The sequence below is a fragment of the Alligator sinensis genome, unplaced genomic scaffold (assembly GCF_000455745.1).
Source record: "Alligator sinensis unplaced genomic scaffold, ASM45574v1 scaffold564_1, whole genome shotgun sequence".
In the NCBI taxonomy this organism is placed as follows: Eukaryota; Metazoa; Chordata; order Crocodylia; family Alligatoridae; genus Alligator; species Alligator sinensis.
This window is the reverse complement of record NW_005842328.1, coordinates 463017-469622: the sequence shown is the minus strand read 5'-3', so window position 1 is coordinate 469622 and position 6606 is coordinate 463017.

The window sequence follows — 6606 nt, the reverse complement described above, 5'->3', positions numbered from 1 at the left end:
CACAGGAAAAGTGGCAGGAGAGACTGAAAGGCTGCAGTGAGCCAGAAGCAGGAGAGGGAGAAATGAGACAGAAGTTAGAGGGGCAAGGAGCAGAGATTGGAGCAGGGCCAAACCATAGTAAAGCAAAACCCAACTTAGGGGTCCAAATAACAGTTTTATTACACAGACAACACACTACCCAGCCCCATGAAGTTATTGGTTCTCTCACACACACACACACACACACACACACACACACACGCGCGCACGCGCATACACACACAGTGGCAGCAGGAGAAAGAAACTCAGTGGAAGCGCTGGAGTCCAGGTAGAGAAGAGAAGCAGAGTCCAAGTCCTTTGTTCAAGAGGTGGTGAGGGGTAATAGCTACCTGTCCAGGCTGGAAAGGGGTCCTTATCTAGTAGGTGTTGTCCAGAGGGGGGTCGCCGGCAGGGCCTCTGGGTGGATAGGTGGTATGGCATGGTGCTGGTCCAGATGGAGTGGGCGTCCCACTGGGTCTGTCTTCACTGCCCCTTTTTATAGGGGCAGACTGTGTGTGACCCTAGTGACAGGAGACATGCCCAGGCAAGGGTTAGGCCCTGGTGTAGTGAGCATGTGTGCTTCATGCAGGGTTGTGCAGATTCGGGTGTCTATAATGGTGGGGTACAATGGTAGAGTTGTTGGTTCTGCAGGGTCTTTTGTCTTTCAAATGCTGGTCTTGTCTCTGTTCCTGGGTGATGTCCGTGGTTCCTGGATGAATCAATGTGAGGTGATGGCTCAGTCATTACAGGCCATTTAGTAGAGGCCTGCTACCATTGTATTTCAATCATTCCCAATCACTCTCATTCATCCGGGAACCAATTTACATGGGAAGGGTATGTGACTCATACAGGGGATGCCCAGGCAGAGGACACAAGATGGAGGCTTGACATATAAAATGGAAACTTGACATGACTTTGGTTCACTTACAAACACAGGCCTAAACCATACAATATCCATATGAAACAATAACAAGCAATACAGAAATTATAATAATACTATATACAACAGTAAGAATTAGTATAAACCTAATAATAATACAATATAAAACAGTGGATATCCCAAACCAAAAACTTGCTACCAAAATAAAAATGTTAAAGCTCTGGTTATATGGCATGATTTGGATAAGGATGATCCCACCTCAGGCAGGGGGTTGGACTAGATGGGACCTCTAAAGGTCCCATCTAGCCCAACTCCTCTATGACTAGATGCTATGGGCACTTGGCTCTGCGTCGGGTATATTATCTTTCTAAACCCCGAGAGGCAGGGCCTCGCTTTTCCTCCTGTGCTTGTACAAGACCAAGCATAGCAGCACCCTGAGTGCTCCTCTTTCCTCAGTGGTCTCTTTACAATATTAGTGTCATGAACAAGTAAGCTAAATGTGCGTGCATGCTTGCAGAGTCCCTGCTCACACCATGATGCCATATGGCTCTTATTCCATTATTATCAGCCAGCTTTCAGTCTGAGTGACAGGTCTCGGTCCATGCAAGATTCATAGTTGTCTCTTTAATGCCCATTAGTCCAGAGAGGAAAGGGCTCTTGTCTACTGGGAAACAATGAGAATGAGATTGGAAATCATTAGCATTTAATATCTATCTCTATTCTCTACCAACCCAGCCTAGATTTGAAAATGGGCTCCACACTTCAACCTGTCACTGGCTTATTATCCATTCACCTTTTGAAACTCACTCTGTTCTTTCAAGAGCTACTGTTAAACCCAGTCGTAGCAACAATTGCTTTTTCTTTTGATTTTCTTCCCACCTCTTTTCGAGGTAATTCTACAACACAAATGCGACATCATGCAAGGATGAAACAGCTCTATATTTTTCAGACACTCGTGCCAAGGAATGAAACCATTCCCATCGTGTTGAAAGTTTCTTGCTCAAAATCCAAATGAACTCATTTTTATTTATTCAGATATTCAGGCATGCACAACTTAGCACTTAAAGTACAAACACAAAGACGTTTTTATTTTTTTTAATTTTAATCGCAGTTCTGCAAATTAACATAGTCATGTAGCTTTCAAAATTAAAAACTCAAAAGGATTAAATCCAACTGGCAAACATGGTTTGGAAATCATTTTGTGGCCCTAATCATAAGATACTAAATGTAGATGAAAGAGGCAATTCCAGAAGAAAATTCTGTTCCTTTACGACTAAGGAAGATAAGCTTTAACTATACGTGCATGCAAAAATGTAATATGATTTATTTTCTAGCAGGCAAAACTACTGTATATAGCTCCAGGTCACAGAGCAATGTGACTGTAATATAAATAATGCTCCAGAGGCTGACATGTTGATGATGTTTGTAATTATTGATTATTTTTCGTGTAAGAGGCTGGACAACAAGTCCATCATGGACAACATGGACAACAGTGTAATGCTGTTGCATTGAATGAGGCTAAAACATTAACCTCATTAGACCTGTTTGAGTTTTTCAGACTTGCCAAGGGATAAATGTCATATCTGGCAGGGGGGTGGGGAAATGGAATTAATGCCTTCAACTTTTTGGAGAGAATTTTAATAGAGATGAAACCAGGCTGTTAGAAAACCAAAAAGCAAGTTCTCTAACCTGAATTCAGCTGTGAAACTCATGCGGCTGAAACACAACCTTCCTTTCTGTTCTGATATTTTTAATATATTAATATTATCTTGTGTGCATTGCAGTCGTGTCTAGAGGGCAGGTGCCATTGTGCATGATGCAGGACAAAAGTGTGCGGGAGATGGTCCATGCCAAAAAAAAAATTGTACCATGTATATTTAAGATGAGAGAAAATGGGCCATTCAATTTAACGTGAGCCATTTTTGTTTGAGACCTCTGCAACTTTTGGCAGGTCCACTGACTTCATAGCACTCTAAAAATTGACTTTTGCTGAGGCATCCATGTTTTCCCTCTAAACAACTTAGTTCCCATAGCCACCTTTATGATATTTCATGCTTAAAGTCAATAATGTTTGGGTGCACTGCAATTATTGATAGGGGCTGAAAAAAAACTTTTAAAATGAACTATTATAGGAAGCATATAATTTATAAGGAAATCCTACCAGTTGCCATGTCTTATGGAGACCAAACCTCATCTGTAATTTGTGTAGTATGAACACTTATAAAAAGTACATAGTGAATAAATGGGGCACTTGGGAATTAGCAAGGGATGCACATAGCATTGCACTCCAACGGGGTTCAAATGAAAAATTCTTACTGCCACAAATCATTTTCTCTGGATCCCGGCTGGAGTTATCCCAGCTGGTTTCTGAAAGGATGCAATACCACAGGGTATGCAAAGACTTAATCAATGGTTGGTGTGGTCCGTGGATCAGTTATTGGTCTTTTTATTGGTAATTATTGGTAGTCAGTCTTTGGTTTCATGTTGGTTTGGGTGTGGGGTTCTGAGAAGCCAGCACTGCTTTGTCTTTGGACTTCTTTTCATTTTGAAAGTTAACCTCTGTCCGAAAAAGCACGTTTAAGAGTTCATTTTCTAAATTTACCCACAGAAATGTCTGTGCATGAACAAACTGGGTAATGCCACGTGGGGATTTTCATTTGCACACGGAAGTACCTACAAGGTTTTTTCTTGGAATCACGCATTTTACTTGCCCAGATCTGAATGTTTTGTGTGTGTACTTATTTTTTCATGGAATCATAGAAAATGAGGTTTGAAGGGACCTCAGGAGGTCACATCTAGTCCAACCCCCTGCTCACAGCACGATCAGTCCCAACTACATCATCCCAGCCAAAGCTTTGTTCTTAAAAACCTCCAAGGATGGAGACTCCACCACCTCTCTAGGTAACCTGTTCCAGTGTTTCACCTCCATCCTAGTGAGAAAACATTTCAGAATATCCAAATTTTGCAACTTTGTACCCAAATAAGACAAATAGGTGGTCTGGTTTCCATTGCTGGGGGACTTACAGGTATTCGTCACCTCTTAAAAACACATTACTGATATTTAAAGCCAGTAAATTATCTTTGAACTCCTGGTTTTAGATATTCAACTGGCTTAAGAAAGCAAGGGGGTGTAGGGCGATGGCACTGAACCCAACACTAAGGTTCAGTTCTTTGCCTTCCTTCCAGCATGACCTTGTGTAAGTCATTGATCTGCCCTGCATTCCCATCCCTGCCCCCTGAAGGGAGACGAGTTAGTACACAGTTTTGCTCTACATGTGAGGAAAAGAAAGAAAAAAAATGATGATTCATATTGTACCATGCAATTGTCAGATACTTTCCTTTCTAGCAATAGCTCAGGAACTAGTTAAACAGCAACCACAAAAATTAGACATTTTAATATCAGGAGGTCCAAGTAACTTGCATCCAAGAGTTTTAACAGAGCTGGCTGAGGAGCTTCTGGGATGTCAATGCTGGCTTTCAATAAAGCTTGGAACAGCAAGGAAATCTCATAGAAGAAAACTAATGTTGGACCAATATTTCAAAATGCCAATTATCATTGATCCTGGACAAGATAATGGGATATCAGTCCTGTTTAATAAAGAAGTAGAAGATGGTAATATAGTTAACAGAATCGACATGAATTTCTGAAAAATAACTCCAGTCAAACAAACTTTGTAGCATTTTAATGAGATTTGGTTTGGTTGATAAAGATAACATGATAGTACTGATATAATATACTTAGACTTCTTTGAGATTTTTGAGTTGTTATGACATGATATTGCAACTCAGAGACCAGAACCATGCAAAGTTGACATGGCAGACATTAAATTAATTAAAAACTGGCTAAGTGACAAGTCTCAAAATGCAACTGTAAGCAGGCAATCATCAGCCATCACTTCTGTTTCTAACTGGTCCCACAGGAATTAGTTCTTGACTCTGAACTACTTAATATTCTTAGCAATGACCTGGAAGAAAACTTAAAATCATTACTAATAAAATTTACAGATGACAAAAACAAGGGGTTGTGGAGGAAATCATAGTTACTAATGACATGTATATCTGATATGAATCTGGGTAAAAGAGGATGAATGATGAGACAGAGCAGCAACTGTGAGGAAAATAGGATGCTAGCAAAAATCTGAGTTTTAATACAGCCATGATAATGATTACAGGAAGGGAAAACATGCCTAATGGTGAGAAATGCCAGGAGCACGACCAAACGAACCTAAAGGGATGGTTTGATCCCTCTATCTCTACACAGGGAACAGAAGACGGGTGATAGAGATTCAATTTCTCCAACAAGTCTTCATAAACACCAGTCGCTGGGACTTGAAACTAGGTGATGGCAGGCTAGAAATAAGATGCAAATGCTTAACATTGAGGTTAAGTATCAATTGCAATAATTTACACAGGGTTGTGATACATCCTCTGATGCTGGCAATTTTTAAATCAAGATGAGAATGGGTGCCCCCCTCCATAAACACCATGCTCTAGTTCAGGCACACTTTCATTCAGAGATGCCCCATGGCTTCTGCAAAGCAGGAGGTAGGACTAGATAATCGCAATGCACCCTGCTGGCTTTATTATCTCAGTCTGTAAAAGGGGAATAATAACTTCCTGTGCCAGAGGGACCCAGTGAGGTTAGACTCCACTAATGACGATGAGGTGCTTGATGGGGACCATCCCCGTCTCTAGATGGAGTCAATTTTATTTAACCCTTTAGTGGAAGCCACCAAACTGGCTGAATGCTAGTTCTGCAGGATGAGAGGTGAGAGGCAGCAGGGAGACCTGCAGCACATGCCAGCTTTTGCTTTATGGCCAGAAGCAACTCTTCACCCCTAGTTCTGTGAAACAGGTAAAAAAACAGGTAGAGCAGCAGTGATCTAACCCACACCCACCCCACTGCGTTCCCCTCTGCAGGTAGCTTGGTGCAGCCCAAACACTGTATACAGCCTTAGGAAAGGGGGTGCCCAAAGCTAGGTTGTGACCATGACTTCTTGGTATAACAGAGCTACATGGCAGGAAGGAGAAAAAGCTCTTCCCTGATGCTATTTACCCCTCCCTTGCCAAAAAAAAAAAAAAAAAAAAGGGAAGGGGGACAAGGAATGGGACAAAAAAAAAAAAAAAAAAAAAGGGTAGGGGGACCAGGAATGGAGCATCCTTTGGTCCGCTAGTTTCCACATTTGAAAATGGCATGACTGCTGTACCTCTCTGATATGGAAACTGTGGTGGCCGAGGGTCGGTCTAAGGCTATGGCCAGTAGCCCGGACCGTAAGGTGGGTATTTTCCATGATGGAGTAGAGTTAGGCACGGAAGCGTATTGGTTTTATAAAGAAGGCTTTACTTACACTGCCGATGGTCGCAGCGCAGGAAGAAAACTTGCTTGAATTACAGTTGCACACAAACACACGGGGGTGAGATCTCTCTTCAAACCGAACTGAGATGAGTCGTCGGAGTACGACTTCACGAGCACTTAACACGGGAGTACGTCAATATAATCATGATGACGGGGAGTAGACTGATCAGGCCCCTAAGTTTTCCTCTAAGGCACAAGCAGAGTTTGCTAGGCTCCACAGAGCGCTTAGAGTTCCCCACGAGATGGTTGTGGAGTCCTCCAACTTGGGCGGAAACTGCTCTAACCTTTTATACGGCTAGCGAGCCAATTGCTAGCCGCCACGTAGGAATAATTTAGAATCAGCCAATAAAGA